A 13,572-nucleotide genomic window follows, 5' to 3' on the forward strand; every position below is an offset into this window, starting at 1 on the left:
TTCTTATATTGTTGATTATATGAATAGAGAGAATGGATTAAGGTTATACAAGAAAAGAAAAAAAATCAGTGGGCAAACTTGACTGTGTTGAAATTAATTGATCCTGAAAAGTTGAGTTGTCCTGTATTTACCTAATCAAATTACCTCCCTTTACGGAGTTCTCTTGTAGAGAATCAAATTAAAACAGGAGGGAAAATGTAAACAAATGCAGACAACAATGTTATTTTGCGAATTTCTTCATGTTTTATATTCAAGCATAATGGGAAATGGATAAATTTTTCACAGTGATGTTAGCCTACACTTATATATATGGTTAAGTTGGTGTGATTTGCTCATATTTTGAAAATATTGTCAGAACAATGGAACTGTGTCTGTACTAAGACAGTGTATTTATAGTTTATTTTGCTTACCGTAACTAACTTTTTTCATGTATTTATTTATATAATCTTCGAATAATTGTTATAAAATGTGTAGCATAAAAGATTTCGTAGGCAATTGTGACAATTGCAGTGACGACAGGTATTTTTGAAAATGCTTCCATTGGAAAAAGAGACATGTATAAATTTTTGTCAGAAATTTCTTTACTTAAATCTGACATTACATTGTACGTCACAACTGAGGATCTGTGATATAGAAATATTATCATAGAAACAACTAACAAGAGATATAGAAGGAAAAATTGTGGTGTGCCTTCAGTAAATGTCATTTTGAAATATCATAATACTACAAAAGCAGTGGATCGACATGTTACACCCAAGATGTTTCAAAGAATTGTTACAAAGACAGGAACATGTAAGTAGATACTATTTACCTAATACCATTTTTCTTTAAAAAAGATACAGTGATAAACCTCTTATAAAAAAGAAATCAAATGCAGCTGCATGTCAGGTACCCCCCCCCCCCCCAAAAAAAAAAAAACCAAACAAACAAAAAAAACCTTAGGGTTAATATTATCTACCATTTGGCTATGAACCTTAAGCTTATTGTTTTTAGCATGTGACAGCCATATGTACTTCTTTAAAACCCCTTTTTTAAACTATAAAACATAAAATTATGTGAAGTTCTTTGAATCTTGTTTTTGAGAGACAAAAATTATAACATGAATGCTGTTTCACGTTTCCTTTCCTTTACCAGATTTGTAAGGTTTTGTACATGATAATCACATCATTTCAAACCGGTCCTTATGAAATAAAAAATGTTGCAGCAACAATGCGGCTGCTGATCAGGTTGCCAGAAAATTGATGCCGGATAAGTGCTGAATGATGCCGCTAGCATCATTCTGGCTACATTGCAGCGCTATTTCCTTTCATGACAAAAAGCGCCACAATGTTGCCATAAAGCACACATATGATTTTCTCATTCTTAATCTACTTAAATGATGCCAGAATAGAACCAGAACATTAATAATGTCATTGATGATGTCACCAGTGTTTGAGCTTTTTACTGTGGTCATGGTGGTGTGTTAGAAATGGACCATATGTTGCTTGAGCTTATGATTTTAGTGAAGAATTGGGTGTTCTGTTATTGTGAAGACTTGTATGTAAACTTAGATTAACATGATTAATTAAATGCATTATATAAAAGTTCAATCTCTCATTTAATTAAATCAAGGAAATTGTCTTCTTCCTGATAGACCTGGAGAGCATTTTCAAAAAATCCTAATTAACAGGGACGAACTATCATCTAATGGGGCGAATTGGTACCTTCTGAAACATAAGTCATGGTTTCTCTTCCCTTTCTCAATTTAACCCTCGCTAAAATTTTACAGACCATGCTGAAAGAAGTTTGGTCAATTGTGTCTTTGTAACCCTCTAAAAACGGCTTGAAAGTGCTATTTGTTTGGAAAAAAATGTAGTATAATCACGAATTTAGATTGCTAATCAGACAAAACACAACACCTTTGACTGAAGTGAAGGGGCTCCTGTTGGGATCATGGAAATTATGTTGGTGTTATTGAAGGTATAGATGTTGCATGTTTACAGTTCATGAGTTACACATTTTAACTTTCCTTTTCCTCAATGTGGGAAAATTAAGTACATTACATATAGGAATAACTTTTGAGGACAGAACTTTACTTTCTTTAAAAGAAAAAGTTATAATAATAATCCTGAGCACACAAACAAATCATAACGTTAAAACTTTTTCTCGGGTATACTTAGCACTAAACTTGCCTGGTCAGAGACCGTCAGACGTTACTTTACCTTTTTAGTCAATAATTAAAGGAAGCCAGAATTTAAAGGCATTAGTGCCGCAATAGTGCATGAAAACTAATTTGCATACAAAATAAAAAGCAATATCTGCATTGAAGCCACAACATGTTGTGGCAACGAAGCCACAGCATTTTCTGGCACCAGTGCCAGAAAACTAATTTGCATATGAAATACGCTAATGTAGCATCATTGCCACAACATGTTGGTGCAATGAAGCCGCAACATAGCCCTAATGTTGTCACAACTACATGTATGCGACAGAAGGCTTATATTCCGATAAGGGCGCGGACAGCCTTCTTTTATTCATTTTTACTTGAGATACATGTATGTTTTAAAATTCATGTTTTTATGTACATACATGTACATGTTTATGACCCAACAAAAAAGTATGTGGGTTTACTGTACACCTACCTATCCTAATTTCAGTATATGACCCAACAAAACAGTATGTGGGTTTACTGTACCCCCTACTTACCCTAATTTTTGTCCCCTACCCTAAAGTTTTTTTGATTAAGTACTGTTAAAGTCACAATGTTGCTCCCATAGACTCAATGTAAAAAAAAAAAATCCCTACCTACCTGCCTTTTTTTTTCAGCAAGTGACAGTAAACACACATCTTTTTTAGTTTGGCCTAAATAGTTTTGATAGTGATACACAGAATGAGATCAATTGTGTATCTATTTTCTTTTATATTACAGCAATTTGTAGACTGTGTAGAGAAAAACTATTTGGAAATAACAGTATTGAGCATGTTGAGGAGGTATGTCTTTTCATATACATGTATAAATATGAGTCCCTGTACACATGTATACTCAATAGTCAATAGTGAGTTTATTGTTATGTCATGTATGTATGGGATCCATATTGTAACTACATGTCAAACTGCATATGTACTCAGTTTTACAATGACAAGGATAAGAAGATCTTTCAATTCAGAAATAACATTAAGCTTTAAAGTTCCAATTTGGTCTTTATATTCACTAAGCTTTTGCACATTTTATTTGGTAAACTAGTTTCATCATTAAGCATTAGTAAAAAATCTATTAAAATAAAAACCAAGGTTTTAATTGATCTAATTTACATGTACACTTAGGGCCAATAGGGGTTAAACTATGCATTCATGCATGCATAATTGAGGGTAAATTAAGGGTAAATTTCTAAATCGTTTGTGTATAAAACATACCTCAACTGAACCCTAACCCATTCATATATTACTAAACCCTCTAAGATAGGTTGGTTTTTGCTTCAATATTATCATGTGTATTCCAGAATTCATTATTGCTCCAATTTCAATTAGTACCTTGTTTAAAATATTCTTAAAAAGTTTTTCTTTTCTTTTAATTTAGGAGAACACTATTGAGACAAATACAAAGAACAAGATTGCAGAAGCTGAAATACTACCACCTTAAAGAAAGAGGGTAGGTATAACTGTATATAAAATAGTATCATTGCATACACTTTATAAGATGTCTCATAAACTTGACTTTATAAGATATCTTGTAAAAGTATTTAAGATATCTTGTATAATATCATATTATTACATGGCATTTTTCATATCGCATGTATTATCAGCCCTAGGTTTAATATCAGCCCAAGAGCCGCATGGCTTGAGGGCTGATTTTGGCCAAGGGCTGATAATACATGTGATATGAAAAATGACATGCTATGATCTTTTTATCATATGCTTCAACAATGGAGAAAAATAACAGATTAATATATTGATCTTTTTACGTGGTTCTAAAATAGCAGTTCAAAGAGTGAAATATTATAAGTTACATAGTGTGCTAGTGACCTAATACGGTATATATGGGGTCAGTAAATTCCATATGGGATGAGAGCAAAGCTCGAATCCCCATATGGAATTTACTGACCCCATATATACCGTATTACGTCACTAGCACACTATGTAACGAATTTATCTTACCGACTATCTTAACGTGTGAAATTTTGACTAGTGACCTATCAAAATGAGCACTGATGTTTTCAATACTTTTAGCATAAAGAAACTTCTCTCATTGATCCTACAAAAACAGCTGCCAACAATAAAAACTTGTTAGGTTTAAATGTGTTTTATGAATTCGTTTCAATCTTAATCATCAATTTCTTCGTCTGTTGAAATCTTTAAGATGTTTTCTCAATACCGTTTTTTTTTTATAAAGGGACGCAACACCACTACTAACTGTGTATGAAATAAGCCCCTCCTCCTTTCTAACCTTATATGGAATATAAAGGGGACATAACTCCACTACTAACCGTGTATGAAATAAGCCCTGCCTACCTTCTAACCTTATATGGAATATAAATGGACGTAACTCCACTACTAACCGTGTATGAAATAAGCCCCGCCTCCCTACTAACCTAATATGAAATATACACAGTCTCCACGCGGACGCTTTAAACCAATCATATTCCTAGAAATGTATAGGAGGTAAGATAATCACGGATGTCAGACCCTAAATGTTGTACAAACGATATGAAATCTTTCTATTATATGCCTCAACAATGAAGAAAAAAAACCAGTATGGTATATTTTAATACGGACGATAAAAAAATAATTCAACAATATACATATACATTTTTAAAGTAACTTTCTTAATTATGTTAAAAATGCATTTATTTTATCATTTGTTTATTTTTTGTTTTTTTCCATTTTACACAATATACTTTCCAGTATCCAAATAATTGTTTTGTACCCTACTTTGTAATGTTTTTCACTGAAAACGTACCATTGAGGTGTATTTTCCAGAATTTGCCAAGTATTACCGGAATGCCATGCGATAACGTTACGGAAAGGCATGTGATAAAAGTCGAAGCAATGTTTGTGATAAACTTTTCATATCAGACCGCTAAGCACCAATTTGAAAAAATATGGAATATACGTAAATGTAATGCTATTATCATATGGTAAAAATCATATGTTATTTAGTCTAAGTATATGATAATATATTTTTATATCTTTCATGAGATATCTTATAAAGAAGTTTATAAAGATATCTCATAAACTTTAGAAGATATAAGATTTTCAAGATATCCAATTAGGAGCTAACTGTATTGAATTTGCAGATTTGGAGCCATCAATCATGGATTTGATGGTTGCAAATTGAGTTTACTAGCGACACGTTAGCGGGGCCAGTAAACGGATATTTGCGACCATCAAATCATAGATTGATGGCTCCAAATCTTCAGATTTATATATACCCTGAAAATTACGACTTTATCCAATGAAATTTGACGTACGTACGTTATAACGAATGTTGCATTAGAATGAATGTTATAGGACATCTGATATAATTTATAAGATATCTTATAAAACAATTTTATAAGATCTCTTATTGTCCCCCACCTGAGGAAACATAGAAATGCCGGTGTCCGTGCATCCGTCCGTCCAAAATCAGTTTCTGAACCCTAACTTTTGAACATCTTCATATAATTTTTTCAAACTTACACAGTTGAATGTTTATTAGGTAAGGAAGATCCCTATTGATTTTGATGTTTCTAGTCATTCAAAGGTCAAGGTCACAAGTGCTTTATGAAAATATTATATTTTAGCACCAGTGGGGAGCCTACTCTTGTTTAGTTTATAAGATATCTTATTTATTTTATAAGATATCTCATAAATTAGATATAAGATATTTCATTAACTTTATTTGATATCTTATCTTTTTATTCAGATATAGGAGTCCTATAGTAATCAGCTTTCCGTCTGTCCGTCACAAACAGTTTTCACAAAATAAATCAAAAAGGCTATCACAAATCAATGTGAAAGTTTGATAGCTACCTATCAAAAAGCAGGGATATCACTAGTGAGCAATGACTCACAGCACATCTTGTTTTATATTGTGTCTATCAGAATTCATTTAGTATCCAATCTTTTGTAGGCACTTGATAAAGTACCCGGGAAGCGTTACAGGGTGAAGGTTGTTGACACAATCCTTGATTTAGATGTAACCAAGAATAAAGAAACAATAACCAATATTACAAGTTTTTACAACTTTAGATTTGAGAGCAGTTATTTGAGGATGTGGCAGACATACAATATTGATGAAGGTATTACTTTTATATTCAATATAAAGAAAAAAACAGATTACAAATAACATATAGTTTTAAACATAACACAACCACCGAAAATACAGGGTCTGGCTTGTACACAGGTGGGTAAAAGAAGTCTATAAGTACTCAACCCTCCTCCGAAATCCTGGTTCAGATGTTAAAAGTATATAAAGACAATTAAAAGCAATACCAATACTAAATTCAATAAGCTCAGCACTTCATCTTAAAACATACAAAATTAAATCATCTTAATAAAAAGGTTGCATTGAGCCTATTGATAAAAAGACCACAAACTCCTAGACTAGAATGGATGCTATAAAAATTCATGTAATTTTATATCATAACGACATAAAAAATCTATAGAGTTCATGATCTTGAAGTTGGTTATTTTTTTTAAACTTCCATATTGATCAATTTAACAAACAATAAAATGAATACAGGTTCTTTAATTACAATTTTCATTTCAGGAATGCTTGTGACTTTAAAATTAACAAAGAATTCTGTGCAGTTAAAAGTACTCAATGACTGGACAGAGATGTCTTTTAATGACCTCATTACTGAAGGTAATTTTATAATTATTTCATTTACTAACTGTCATGTACAAAACTTAAGCACACTTGTAAGACAATGATCATTATAACAACCGAGAAAAACCAACACAAAACTCAATAAACATTGTTATGCATCATTTAAGTTCCCTGCTTGTGGGTTACAGGATTATGGGTATCTTATTATAGATAATCAGGCTGTCCATTGTTGAAAGAGAAATTTATACATGTTGTAATGTTGTCCTTTTTAGGTCACCTGGCCCATTTTCTGATACAACTGGGCCAATTGGAACTGAACTTGGTTAATGTAGTAAATTTGATTTTTTCTATTTTTTTGGGAAACAATTTTTATTTTATTTATCCTCTTTTTAGGAACAGAACAGGCTTCAAAACAACAGATGCAGACATTCATTTGTTCTGTGGATGGCTGCATTCAAGAGTTCAAGAACCAGATTAGTCTTGATCAACACCTCCTTCAAGGCAGCTGTGAATATAAGCTAGAGAAAGGCCCATTAAAAGATCAGGCAACAGTTCTATATGCCCAAAAGCTGTCAAATAATGTACATCATTGTCCTGATATGCAAGCAGTCTTACTAGAAAATGCATGTACTACAGACTTAAGTGCCAAAGAAATGTGATGGGCATTAAATATTGAAAGTGAAAAAGAAAAAGATTTTCTTTAGCATCAAACAGAAAGAATTCATGACGGATTTATTTTATTTATCTTGAAAGGATGCAAGAAGCAGCCATATTGGATTCAACGACATTATATTTTCCCAATAAATAGGCGAAAAAGAAAAAAAAACGCCTACCTTAAACTACTTTTTAATAGCTTATATCCAAATTTGAAGCGTAAACAAAGCCCAAAACATACTATGTTACAGTTTTACACTTGAAGTATTCATATGACGTCATGATGTTGCTATGAAGTTTATGTGCCAAAGAAGTCAACAACATTTTGTGGAATTTTTATTTTAAGCAAATATATGTCCAAATAAAAAACAGAAACAATATCTCTATTGACTATTGCATTAGAATGGATATAACTGTATTGTATTTTAAGGTTTGTGGACGTAAATCTAGATTTTACTGTTGCAATTATCTGTTTACCTAGCTCTGCTACAGGTCGCTAGGTAAACTCAATTTGCGACAGTAATATCTACGTTTTATGTATGAAAAGGTTAAAATACAATACAGTTATCTCCTAAATTACCTACACATGATTGCACCAATATGAGTTTAATATAATGAAATTTGCATGTACTTAGAAGGTGTTTTACTTTATTTTAAATATTTAAGTCGGACCAGCATTTTACCCACATTGCTTTATAAATAGCAAACTATGTTGATCTATATCAGTTAAAAACTAATATGCACAATCAGTTCTTTCTTCCCTCTGTATTCAATTACAACATTAAATCTTTAAAAAATGTAAAGATACATACTTAATTTTAGAAAGAAAAAAAAATTGTAAAATTTTCGAAATTCGGTTACCATAGCAACCATTTTTATTAAATTTCATCAAACAAAACTATTTTTCTGGACTGAAAAATTTAACTGATCAATTTTGTTAAATTGTAAGAAATTTAATGCCATCTTTGTATTGTTTAAATATGGAAATTACTTGGATCATTATTGACTTGTAGAAAAATACAATTTACAGAATTTGAAAATCTTGTGTTTTTCGTTCATTAAAAATATTTTTTGCAATTATTTGCCCATTGATTTTATTTTATATTCTGGAAGACCTATTTTGGTTCTTTCTAAATATACCTAACATTTTACTAGGAGACGCTGCATTCAAGAAAAAAATTCACTTGAATACCCTGTATTTACGCATTTTTCACTGAAATCCAAATTTGCCATTTTAGCATATCTTTATATTACTAGCTGGTAGCAAAATAACTGATATTGGTAAAAGTAAAACATATGTGAATTTCAAACAGCTTAAAGGTCAGTTATATTATATTATTCAGAAAAAAAGGATATGTTACACGTAAATTAAGTACTAAACAGTGCAAAATGTCATTTTTTCACTTTTTCAAGAGTTAAAATATGACCTTTTATTGCTAAAATCAACCTATGTGGTCACCAGGGCAACCGGAATATTCCGGAACAATTTGTTGCCTGTTATTGCCTTTAGGTATGGTACTGGCTATTATATAAAAGTTTCATCAAAATCTGAGACCATGTGTGCCAGACCCTATTAGAATTTCTTTGGTGGTTACAGAGAATTGCTCTTAATAATAAGATGTGCTGATCAGTTGGTTGCTTAAATTTAAGGTAGCTTTTAATCAAATGAGTAACTACATTTTACTTCTATCTCGCATTTTGATTCTCTGAAACCCGAAATACGGCGAAAATCGTGAAGAGAAAAATGCACGTATGTCGGACATATTTTGTAAATGGGAAGTGAACCGCAAAGATAAGCAGGTTCTGTAATTTGTTAGTCAAATTGTTACTACTAAAACAAAGTGGTTCACGGAACCATATGCCTCCATAATTGTTGAAATAAACATCGCGGAAAAAATATTAGTGGGCGGGGCTTAGAATCACAACTTACGGATGCTGAATATTGTTGCATAATTCGCTATTCTCGTTAATTTAATTGAAGAACTTAAAATAATTATGATTGAAACTTAAATGTCACTTTCTATAAGCAAAAACATTGAAAGATTGTACGTTGAATGATTTTTTTGTGGTCATTAAAATTTGTATGTTCCCGCCCACTTAATGACTCGCCGGAAGTCGTATATATATACATGGGATTCCCCAAACACATGTTTACAGTTTACAAGTTGCTATATTTGTTCACTCAATGGGTCAGAAAAGAATTGTATGGACTCGACTGCATATCTCCGCGTTGTTCATTAAATTTCTGATATTTCAAAGTAAGTTTAAAAAAAATGCTTTTGTTGCAATAATGTACGACTCCAAAGCGAGAAAAGCGGCAGTGAACACTCGGAGTTTCAAAATAAAGTATTTCTTACGGAAAATAATTTTTTACGCAAACTGTATCGTTAACATTGATTATTAGGTATTTTATAACCAGTTGGTATTAATAACCAACAATAAATGTAGTTAAGGTGGCTCACCCCAATAAGGACCCCCGGTAGAATTTTTTTATTTTCACATATTTTGTAGATTTTTTTATGCTGAATCCAAAAATGCAAAGAAAAAAGGGGGTCACCAGGCTCGTTTTCTCCTCAAATGGAAGCGAAATGTGCGATTTTGACCCTATTTCCAAACTTTTACACCCTTTCAACAATAACGACTACATCAAATTCAAAGACTTTTAGAACCATGTCAGTATGATTATTATGTGAAAAAACAATTAAATTTGAAATGTAAACGTTCCCCTTGGTTGTTTTAGACTTTAAAATCCTTTTATTTTCAGATTTATGTCTAAATTTGGCATTTTTTAATTTCAGTTTAAGGCTAAAAATATTGGTTAAATCGATTTTTCGTAAAATTTCCCCGGTAGATTTTTTTAAAAAACGGATATGTCAAAGCTATGAACTTTTCAAGCATTTTAAGGTAAAATAAAATGGGGGTCACCAGGCTTTTAAAAAAGTTACGAGCTTTTGTTTAACCCCTCTACCCCATGAGGTCTGATTTCAATGCACTCCATTAATTACTTTATTGTGATTTTTTTATTGGTGTCTTTAAATAAATAATGTTTGTAATTATATCAATGGACGAAAGCTGAATATAAATGTGATGAACATTTTACTGTTTGTTATAAAAAAGCGAAATTTTGATTATTTTGGTGAAATACGGTAATTTTGTCTGGCGCGAGTTACTTCCCTCTAATCTGGCGCCATAATCGGACAATCGTAAATATACGTTGATAGTGGGGCTTCCCATGGATAGAAACAAGTGCCTGTGATGTATAGCCTGTTTTGAAAAAATATCCGTGTCAAACAGTCAAAGAGGAGGGGATATTCACATTTTCAGCATCTCATGATCTGCGCTACCGTTAGCGTCAAATGAGTCTTGATTTTATATCGTCATTCGTAAAATCTAATTTCGTAGCCACGTTAGGGTCAAATGAAATTAAATATTTATCGTTAGCGTCTATAATGACTAGTAAAACAGGTTGGGAACAAACCCTCTATATGGTGTTTATACCTGTATAGAGGGATAAGCCTTCTATAGAGGGATAAAATGTTTAGACTGGATTTAAAGCAAAATAGGGCAGAATGGCATTTTCTAGTTATATTTGCTATAATTTATAGCACTATTTATGCATCAATTATTGCACTTTACTGTATTCTGTATTTCTTTTACTAAAAAATGGCCTGTGATGCCCAGTTTTCTGCTAAAGTGACAGAACTTGCAATCTACTGTATACCTATCTGAACACCTGATCAACAACAAAAGGGACATGCAGTTGACCTTTAAATTTTATGTTAAATCTAACAATAGAAATTCTGTTCAGTGAGGCATAACTGAGTGGAATTTACTTGATCATCACAGCTTTCAATTATTGTGTACCATAGATTGTATATTCAGTCAGTTTAGCAGTAAACTGGGCATGTGAAATGAAATTAAGTACATCAATTGGTGCATCAAATGTAGCAGGTTACTGCCATAATAAATAGAAAATGTCATTCTGCCCTATTTTGCTTTAAATCCAGTCTAAACAAAAATACCCCTCTATAGAGGGATAATTTTATCCCTCTATAGAAGGATTATTCCTCTATACAGGTTTAAACACCAGTGGCAGATCCAGGGGAGAGAGGGGGTTCCAGGGGTTGGAACCCCGCCCCCCCTTTTTTTTGACGATCAATGCATTTGAATGGGGACATATAGTTGGAACCCCCCCCTTTATCCTGGGTTAGGAACCCCCCTTTTATAAATGGCTGGCTCCGCCCCTGAACACCATATAGAGGGTTTGTTCCCAACCTGTAAAATGGGGTACCCCATAACTTCCCTCGTACAGGGGTTCATGATTACCACTCCCTATCCCCAACTCCCATTTCTCTTCCCTTTTACTCTAAAATTTTCTCTTTTAACTTCTACTTCCATCCCCCTTGCTCCCAGACAAAAAAATTGCAAAATATATTTCCCAGATTATTCATCCCCCCCTCTTTTCGAATTCTTGTCCTTTCACCCAAAATCATGTTCGCTCCAATTCACGTTCATCCCTTTTACATTCCCACCCTGAGTCTGTTTGTACCCTTCCTTTTATCTAAATCATGCTTTTGTTAGTATAGTTCTATAACAATAAAATAAAGATATATTAAGTTTATTTTTATTGTTTAAAAATAAAGTGACTCACACGAGATCAAAGTTTTTTTTTCTATTTATAATCTTCATAAGATTTACTTCTACCAAATTGGTTACTTTTATTTTCACTCAGACCAGGCTAACTAACGGTAACGGACCTACACATGATACCCCCTTTTCTCGCTTCCTGATCCCTCATTCCCATGTTCCCTTATCCCTGTCCACCAGCTCAAGGGGTTCGATTGTTTCGTTTGTTTTCTTGAGAATATTAATGGCCTGATTTGTAAATTATAACCACTACAGTACGAGGCAATACATTTTATTGATGGATTCGTCTTGATCACAATTTGTTTACAATTAAACACCCCCCCCCCCCCCCATTCTGCCTCTCTTTTGTATAAAAAATTTCATAACGTCAAGTATCAGGTTTAAACATACACGTAGGGCTTATCTTGTTTACCAAATAACACATACATTTGAGTTGAAAAATTCATTATTGTTTTGTGCTTAGTATTTTTAAACACAAAATTTGTATATCCCATATATTCCAAACAGGTTACAAGACACCTCAGCATAATTTGGTTGACGAGGAGTACAAATGTAGAACAGCTGCATTTTAGAATTTTTAGGCATAGAAATAACTTGTCCCTGGCATCGAAACAGCAATCCCCGAGAAGTCTGTATTCAACATATATATAAAAACAAAATCACTATTTACACTTGCTGTGCATGTATTTTTATTTTGTTTGCTCATTATTGTTACAACAAATTCTTCATTTTTTTTACGCCGTAGTGGAGTGGGCATTAAGTTTTACCCTTGTCTGTCTGCACGTATGTCCCAAAATTGGTGTCCGTTCTCTAACTTCAGTTTGCCTCAACCAAATGTTATGAATGAAACTTATACACAATGCTTATTACCAACAAACACAGATCAAGTTTGAATTTTTTTTGGTGGTGTCACTTTTACTGTTCTAGAGTTATGCCCCTTTACAAATGAAAAAATTGCTGAATTTTTTGTTTCCGTTCTCTAACTTTAGTTTGCCTCATCCAAATGTTATGAAACTTATACACATTACTTATTACAACAAAATTCAGATCAAGTAAAACTTTGGGTAGTGTCACTCTTACCGTTCTTTAGTTATGCTCCTTTATAACTTTATATGCAAGTGGGGGCATCATCTGTGTCCCATGGACACATTCCCCATTTATTTAAAATATGAACTACATTATGCTTTTAAATGTCAACCATGGTTGATTTTCTGACAGAATTACTCTGACATTTAATTTCAGGCTTCAAGTACATGTAAGAGGAAGGAGTGATTTGTTGTGAAAGATCCTGGAATGTTCAACTTTACCTGGAAACTATTGGCAAAGAACTGACAGAATTTACAGGAGAAGCCAGTATCATCTTGTCTGGCAATTGGGAACTATATGTAAAGTGCAGAAACTTAAGAACAACATTAGAAGCCAAGATCAACAATACTTGGAACTACATGTATAATCAAAGTACTGGCAGAATCCATATGAGAGAA

General features: G+C 32.6%; 1 protein-coding gene and 1 long non-coding RNA gene across 2 annotated transcripts in view; one reads left to right on the plus strand and one right to left on the minus strand.

Annotated features, from left to right (window-relative positions):
* The window catches only part of LOC127709932 (uncharacterized), a 100,019-nt gene that overhangs the window by 79,061 nt on the left and 7,386 nt on the right, over positions 1-13,572 (minus strand). The window lies entirely within an intron of this gene.
* LOC127709944 (uncharacterized) lies at positions 1,825-6,285 on the plus strand. Its single transcript, XR_007985865.1, has 4 exons — positions 1,825-1,959; positions 2,909-2,970; positions 3,557-3,628; positions 6,089-6,285. It is a non-coding gene; the product is annotated as an uncharacterized LOC127709944 (long non-coding RNA).

Source organism: Mytilus californianus, unplaced genomic scaffold (genome assembly GCF_021869535.1).
Source record: "Mytilus californianus isolate M0D057914Y unplaced genomic scaffold, xbMytCali1.0.p SCAF_7, whole genome shotgun sequence".
In the NCBI taxonomy this organism is placed as follows: Eukaryota; Metazoa; Mollusca; class Bivalvia; order Mytilida; family Mytilidae; genus Mytilus; species Mytilus californianus.